The sequence below is a fragment of the Montipora foliosa genome, chromosome 6 (assembly GCF_036669935.1).
Source record: "Montipora foliosa isolate CH-2021 chromosome 6, ASM3666993v2, whole genome shotgun sequence".
NCBI lineage: Eukaryota > Metazoa > Cnidaria > Anthozoa > Scleractinia > Acroporidae > Montipora > Montipora foliosa.
Window position 1 is genome coordinate 11,050,126 of NC_090874.1, and position 7,849 is coordinate 11,057,974.

Genomic DNA, 7,849 nt, shown 5'->3' on the forward strand with positions numbered 1-7,849 from the left:
CAGTGAATGACACTAATATTCCGGTCAAAGACAACATCGACCTTTTAGGAGTGACCATTGATAAGAATCTGCAGTTCAACAGCCATGTAAAAAAACATTTGTACAAAGGTCAACAATCAAACTAATGTAATTTCCCGTTTCCGAAAAATAGTACCGACAGATACAAAATGTAAACTTTATAAGGCCTTCATTGTTCCATATTTTAGATATTGCTCAGCAGTGTGGCACTTTTGCGGGGCTCGAAATAGAAATAAATTAGAGAATCTTAACAAAAGGGCGCTCAGGATTGTTCTGGACGAGAAGTCTCTGCATTACCAGGAGCTACTGAGCAAACTTAGTTCTAGTGATCTGTATGGTATTAGGTGCCAAGACATGATGAAAACACTTTTTAAAGCAATTCAGTTTGAAACAATGACGAAGTACATACGTGGTCTTTTTCAAATGAGGAATCCTGAACGCAACGTACGAGGATCAAGGAAACTTGTTATCCCATACGTTAACACAACCACCTAAATTGGTCTGCATTCCCTCAGATACATTTCTGCAAACATGTGGAACAAACTAACAGAGCACCTGAGGTCATTAACGTCCTTGAACGAGTTCAGAACTAAAATATGCCAAATTTCTTTCCGCGAACATCAATGTACTTGTTATTTATGTAAATAGTATTTTAATGTACTGTATATAATATATGATTTTTTTTTTTTTCTCAGAGAAATTAACTATACACCTACTCTTGTAAATCCGTGGTGAAATAAAGGTGATGTTATGATGTTATCACCATTATCATTAGTGTTTTTTCAGTTACGAAATGAAGTTTTGCGAGAAGTGCATGTAAATCCACTTCAGTCTTGTTCAGAGTGTCGAAAATAAGTTTTAACTTTCGAAAAATAGTATTGATATTTTTTCCGCTTTCGTTTTAGTTTAGTGTCTGATGAGATCACAAGAATGACGTCATTATCAGTTACGCGCGAGAATAGTCGTCAAGCTAACATGGGTTCTCAGTGCAAACAAATCAGCTTTCCTGCGAAACGCGGAAAACAAACCAAACTTAAAAATGCGAATATTGGAGAGACGCGGTATCAGTGCAAGCGGTGCTGCAAGTTGTTTAGCCAAGCAGGACTTTTAAGGAGACATTACAGAATCCATACTGGAGAGAAGGCTTACGAATGCAAACAATGTGGCAAGTGTTTTAGCCAAAAAGGAAATTTAAGGCAACATGAAAAAGTCCATACTGGAGAGAAGGGTTACGAATGCAAACAATGTGGCAAGTGTTTTAGCGTAATAGGAAATTTAAGGCAACATGAAAGAGTCCATACTGGAGAGAAGCCTTACGAATGCAAACATTGTGGCAAGTGTTTTAGCGTAGCAGGAAGTTTAAGAAAACATGAAAGAGTCCATACTGGAGAGAAGCCTTACGAATGCAAACAATGTGGCAAGTGTTTTAGCGTAGCAGGAAATTTAAGAAAACATGAAAGAGTCCATACTGGAGAGAAGCCTTACGAATGCAAGCATTGTCACAAGTGTTTTACCCAAGCAGGAACTTTAAAGATGCATGAGAGAGTCCATACTGGAGAGACGCCTTACGAATGCAAACAATGTGGCAAGTATTTTAGCGTAGCAGGAAGTTTAAGAAGACATGAAAGAGTCCATACCGGAGAGAAGCCTTACGAATGCAAACAATGTGGCAAATCTTTTAGCGACACAGGACATTTAAGGGAACATGAAAGAGTCCATACTGGAGAGAAGCCTTATGAATGCAAACAATGTGGCAAGTGTTTTAGCAATGCAGGAAATTTAAGACAACATAAAAGAGTCCATACTGGAGAGAAGCCTTACGATTGCAAACAATGTGGCAAATGTTTTAGCGAAACAGGAAGTTTAAGAAGACATGAAAGAGTCCATACTGGAGAGAAGCCTTACGAATGCAAACATTGTGGCAAGTGTTTTAGCGGAAAAGGAAATTTAAGGCAACATGAAAGAGTCCATACTGGAGAGAAGCCTTACGAATGCAAACAATGTGGCAAGTGTTTTAGCGTAGCAGGGGATTTAACCAAACATGAAAGAGTCCATACTGGAGAGAAGCCTTACGAATGCAAACATTGTGGCAAGTGTTTTATCCAAGCAGGAAGTTTAACCAGACATGAAAGATTACATACTGGAGAGAAACGTTACGATCGTAAGGAGTGCAGAAGCTCTTTGCATGGCAGAAAAAGTGTCAGAAAATATGAAAAACGTCAAAAACGTTCTGCAACTACAAATGAACTGGAAGTAGAAATACATCACCCCTGCATTACCCGAGAACGTCGTTCGAACCAGGGGGAAAAACACAGCTGTTGGCTTTGCCAGGAGGAGTTGAACAGCGAGGAGCTTCTTCTTGCACACTACCAAAATCATATGACATTTGAGGAGCCGTCAACTTAAGTCGCTTTGGTGTGTTTTGGTTTCGATAAATTTCATTTTATGCTGGTTGCTGATTCGAGTTCAGTGAAATTTACCTCGTTTACTAATGATAGTCAAAAAGATGCCTTTTTGATTATAGCATTATATTAGAAGATTTCGCTGGATTATGCATTCCTGCTATTACTAGCAGTTTTTAGTGGTGAACTGAAAATGTACAATGATTTGTCTTGTATTTTACAAGGAAAGCAGTTGTACAAGCAGTACTTGGTCTCTTTCTTCGAAAGAGGTAGAAAAAGTTGAGAAAGGAGGAACTCCTTTTTGTGCACTATCAAAATCATATGACGTTTGAAGAACGGTCAACTTTAAGCCACTTTGGCGGCGGGTTTTGGTTTCGAAAACTAATGGAGACGTCTTTTTGTTTCAAAAGAAAGTAATGTCTTGCTCCTATTTACGGATAGTAGTATTTGAAAATCCAAAGTGACAAAGGTATACCAGGTTTTGTCTCTAGTAGTCCCTAATTAGGATCAGTGCATTATATGAGGGTCTCAATGGGGTAGTGGCCTTTACGGTTAACGGTTGAAGTTTTGGCTTTTTTTAGAGCGAGCAGTTATTCTTTCGCCGTTACGGCGTACAGGAAAGTTAAATATTAATTTCCTTTGTCTTAAGAGTTAAATAATTTATTAATAGACCTTTCTTTCTTTTTTCAAACCAAAAATTCAAGTGTTGGGACGGTCACCATCTTCTAATGAATGAATTAAGCAAAGTAGTAATTAAATATTGGGTACGGCATACTGTTGAAGGATGGATAGTAGTATTTGAAAATCCAAAGTGACAAAGGTATACCAGGTTTTGTCTCTAGTAGTCCCTAATTAGGATCAGTGCATTATATGAGGGTCTCAATGGGGTAGTGTGGCTTATACGGTTAACGGTTGAACTTTTGGCTCTTTTTGAGAGCGAACGGTTATTCTTTTCCCGTTACGGTTTACAGAAAAGCTAAATATTAATTTCCTTTGTCTTAAGAGTTAAATATTAATAGACCTTTCTTTCTTTTTTTCAAACCGAAAATTCAAGGGCTGGGACCGTCTTCTAATGAATTAATTAAGCAAAGTAGTAATTAAATATTGGGTAGGGCATACTGTTGAAGGATTCCTCCTATATTGCACCTTATTCTCCAGTAGTTAAATTACAAAATAAGAAACAAGACCCTTCGAATTAATGATGATGTTCCTTTAATGGAACCCATTTTACTTCTCATTATGCATCCTTACGTTTACTAAAATTCCCTGATATTGTCAAACTTATTACTTGCCTGTTTTTTTATGATTTCCTATATTGGAATAAGTTTCCTACTTTCACTCTGACTCAGAGGAACATAGGTATAATACTCGTACTGCTTCTTCTGATCTAGTTGTGATTGAATCATTCAGAACCAATTTAAGGAGATTTTGCCCGTCTGTTATTGGCAGATACTTTTGATTTTATTGGAAATTCGCTATGAACCGTCAAAAAAAATTCATTCAAACATGACTATGTTGCTCCGTATTAATTAATTACTATTTATAAATATTTGTTTCATGTCCAGTTTTCAATAATAATAATAATAATAATAATAATAATAATAATAATAATAATCTATTTCCAGTCATCAATTCCTTTTTTTTAAATTATCTTTTTTGTTTTATTCTATTGATCAAAATTAGCTTTTTAGGACTTGCATAATAATGACTAATTTATTTAGCAATATTTATGAGACGGGGCCAACGGTTTAAAGGTCTTATCTGAGAGGACTTGAAAGGTCTAACCATTTGCAGGTGTAATTATTAAGATGGCAATTTCTCCTTATCGTTATTTTAGGACCCTGAGTGTTGATCCAGCCGGAGTCGAACTCACGACCTCTAGCATGGTATCCCTGTGCAACCTACTGAGCCACTGGTGCATGAATGCTTGGTAGACCTTTGGGCCCGTATCTCGAAAGTCCATGAACTTTTCGGGCGTGTTTAGGGTGACACAAAACGCCTTGTATTTAAAAAAATGGAAATATTTCAAGTCACGAAACTTTGCAATAGTCTTGTTCTCTCTGACAACGAAAACGTGTTAACAGATAAGCTTTTCAAGACAAGTGGATCGTAGTTTTTCAAATTGCTTTTCGGGCCCAAAACGTTTACGGGACTTTCGAGAAACGTGCCCCTGGTCAGTTGCAAAGAGCACTCGAGCCGGCTCTTCCAGCAGCATCAAGCTTTACATACACTGCTCGATATAGACATCGTTTGAATTTCACACACATGCACACTGGTTGAAGAAATTGGAGAAGATCTAAAAATGGCTGAAACAAACTGTTCACTTGATTAGACTACAAAAATCCAGACAGTTGACTCCGGGGTCGCGACCAGCCTGGGTCAACTGTTCATACGTAACCGAATTTTTCGCGCGCTTTGAGCAATACGAATTTGGATTGGTTCGTTGCGCTGTTTGCACCTGCCGTGATTGGTCGAAGTAATTACTTATGTATTGGTTTTACGACACTCATTTGAAACTCGCTCTATTCCTCTAACAAATTTGGTCCCAAAGAATATTTACCCGTAGCTATCTGGTATAGGTGAATAGTTGCAAGTCTAGTGGAAATCGTATTGAGTGGCGGATCTAGGGGAGGGGCCCAGAGGGCCTCCCCCTCCACTACCCCACCTTACTTTTTTATATATTACTTGGTTTACTCAGTCTCGCGTTTTCCTTTGTGCATTTGGAAGAACTTTGAACTGAAGATGTTAAATAATGTCACAGGAACTGCATACGGGTAATAAAGTTGTCGTTACTCAAAGTATGGCCTCCCAACTCCTTGTGTAGTCCATAACACAACCCAAGGTGAAAAGCACAGCTTTTGGCTTTCCGCGAAGGAATTGACCAGCAAGGAGTTTCTCCTCGCTCACTGCTAGTCATATCATGTCGCCGTCAACTTGAACTACATGGAAGACTACTATCTCGCATCTTTTGTCATATTTCCATGGTATTCAAAGTTTAAACGCGAAGATGCTGTTGGCGATATAATCTGATCTTTAGAAGTCGTGCCAGGAGAGGCCCTTTGACTCACTCGTTGATACTACGAAACAGATCTTTTTCTGAGGTTAACAACTTGGCTCACAGCCTGTTAATCATTTGTCAGAAGGAAAAAATTCCTGTCATCTGTAGAACAAATAGGCACGCGTTGCGTTCGTGTGGTAATGCAGTAACACAGCGCTTTATTCCATATTGTCAACTGAGCTGCGTTTTGTCTTCCAGGATAATCAAGTTCAATATGTAGCTCTAATAGTACACGATATTGTTTTGGTATTGTATATCATTGTCGTGTCATGGTAAAAGTCTTAGGTAAATAGCCCCCTGAGAAGACATGTGGTTACTAGAAAAGTAATAAACCCAGAAAGATTCAAGAAAATAAAAGGGAATCAAGAAACATTGGCTTCTAGGCTGACATGTTAATCATTTCCAAGTTCACTCACAAGTTCTTTTCACCACAAGTTTAAGCGTGCACTCTGAGCGTCTGACAGCTTTGTAATACAAAGGTTCACTGAAGTTAAGTGCTCTCCGGCTGGTTTAGTATCTAGATGGGTGACCTGAAAAATATACCACTTCGTAACAGAAGCATAGGACTGAAGATTCTATTTTAACGCCCAAAAATGCGAACTAAGCAAGGTACAGATTTTGTTAGCTTGCTTTATGCAAAACAAATATTGATGCAAAAGTAATTAAATGTTGATACACAGTTTTTAGGAAGAGCAGAAGGAAGTTTTCAGGATGGTCGATCGAGAAAAAATATTTTGCCATCAGCAACAAAATTTACGACATGAAAACAACATTAATTTTGAACCACGAAAATGAAAAGTTACCATCAGCGCAAAACATTTTGGGAGACGTTTGCTACGTTCAAATTTGTTATTGTACTTTTGGCTGCACAAGTAAATCGCAAAATCGAACGTGACATCGAATTCAGCGGGCGCCGTGATCAAGTTACCGCGGCTTGTTTACTCGCGAAACAGTGAAGCATCTGTGTCAAACGATGGTAAGATACCGGGTTTTTGTTTTTGTTTTTGTTAGTTTTCTTTTTCTTTCAAGTGTTATAGATTTTGACAAGAAATGTGCGATCACAATCGCCCAACTCTTGAGGTTGACCATTGTTTCTGAAAAGTCAAAAATTTACTCTCCAAGACGAGGTTATTTACCACCAGGTAATTCCATAGTTTTGGGAATAGCATCTACTTTATTATTCATCAGCGTCACAATTTTTTGCCGACTTTGGGGCTCATTTTGTTGAAACTCGAGCACGCTTCAAACAGACCTGTTTATTTTCGTGACTTATGCGTTACCACAAAAATTCTCCCCGTATCACATCTCAACACACGTATGCAAATTTGTTAAGCTCGAAAATTACACAACATTTGTAAATTCAGAAAAGGTGGAAATCTCAGAAAAATCTTTTCCAGCGAAAAATTTATTGAAACAAACAATACATTAGAGGCAAAAAACCCTTCCTATTTCAATTGCGTGCGTGCAAAAACGAGACACACAATCGGTGTCACAAAGCATATGCAATTAAATAAATTTCTGACAGTTATTTTTATTTTTTTATTTTTAATATCTTCTCCAAACAAAATAGAGTAATTAATTTAATTTAAGTTTAAGAAATGAAATGGAGAAGGGCACGATATAGTAAAAACTAATTAGTGCCCATTAACACTGATTATAATTTATAGCTCTTTGCAATAAGTCCATACATAAGAATAAGAAATAATGATAAATAAATAAACACACACATAAGCACACGTACACAGACACATACATATGCACACACACATCGTACATCAAGGCACGAGTCAAGGAGATTAGTACTGAGCAAAATAATATTTGAAAACTTCTTTTTTGAAAAGAATTTTCGAGGAAATATTTCGAATGGAAAAAGGAAGATCATTCCAAAAATATTTACGAGAAACAGTAGGGCAGAGTTTTCTTATGTTTGTCCTAGAGTAAGGAAGGAATAATTTTAGAGAAGTTGCAGTCCGTGTGGAATAATTATGGTGCTCAGAAACTAGGGATATTGAAAAATTACATGGCTTGTTATATTTTTTCAGAGCTGAAAAAATACGCGGCTATCTTCGCTGACCGCTGACAGTTGACATCAAACCCTTTTCGAAAGAACCTTGACCGTAAATAATAAAGCACAAAAGAGACAACAAGCTTTCATTTAAATAAATTTTCACTGTCACATTTCCAATTTTTGTTTTACCTTTGCAGAGTTGAGTACAAAATGAATGTAACTTGCCAGACTTCAGTAAACACTATGATGCATTCAAGGCGTTCGATTCCTTCAATGTTTGTTAAATCCATAAAAAAAATTGCCATTTGATTTCTGTGTTGTATATAATACCAATTTAGTAAAATATTAGAAACAAAGCTCACT

The 7,849-nt window shown here is 37.2% G+C and overlaps 1 pseudogene; it reads left to right on the top strand.

Moving 5' to 3' along the window:
* The window catches only part of LOC138005031 (zinc finger protein 850-like), a 37,615-nt pseudogene extending 31,806 nt beyond the window's left edge, over nt 1-5,809 (top strand).
* The last annotated feature ends 2,040 nt before the right edge of the window (nt 5,810-7,849 follow it).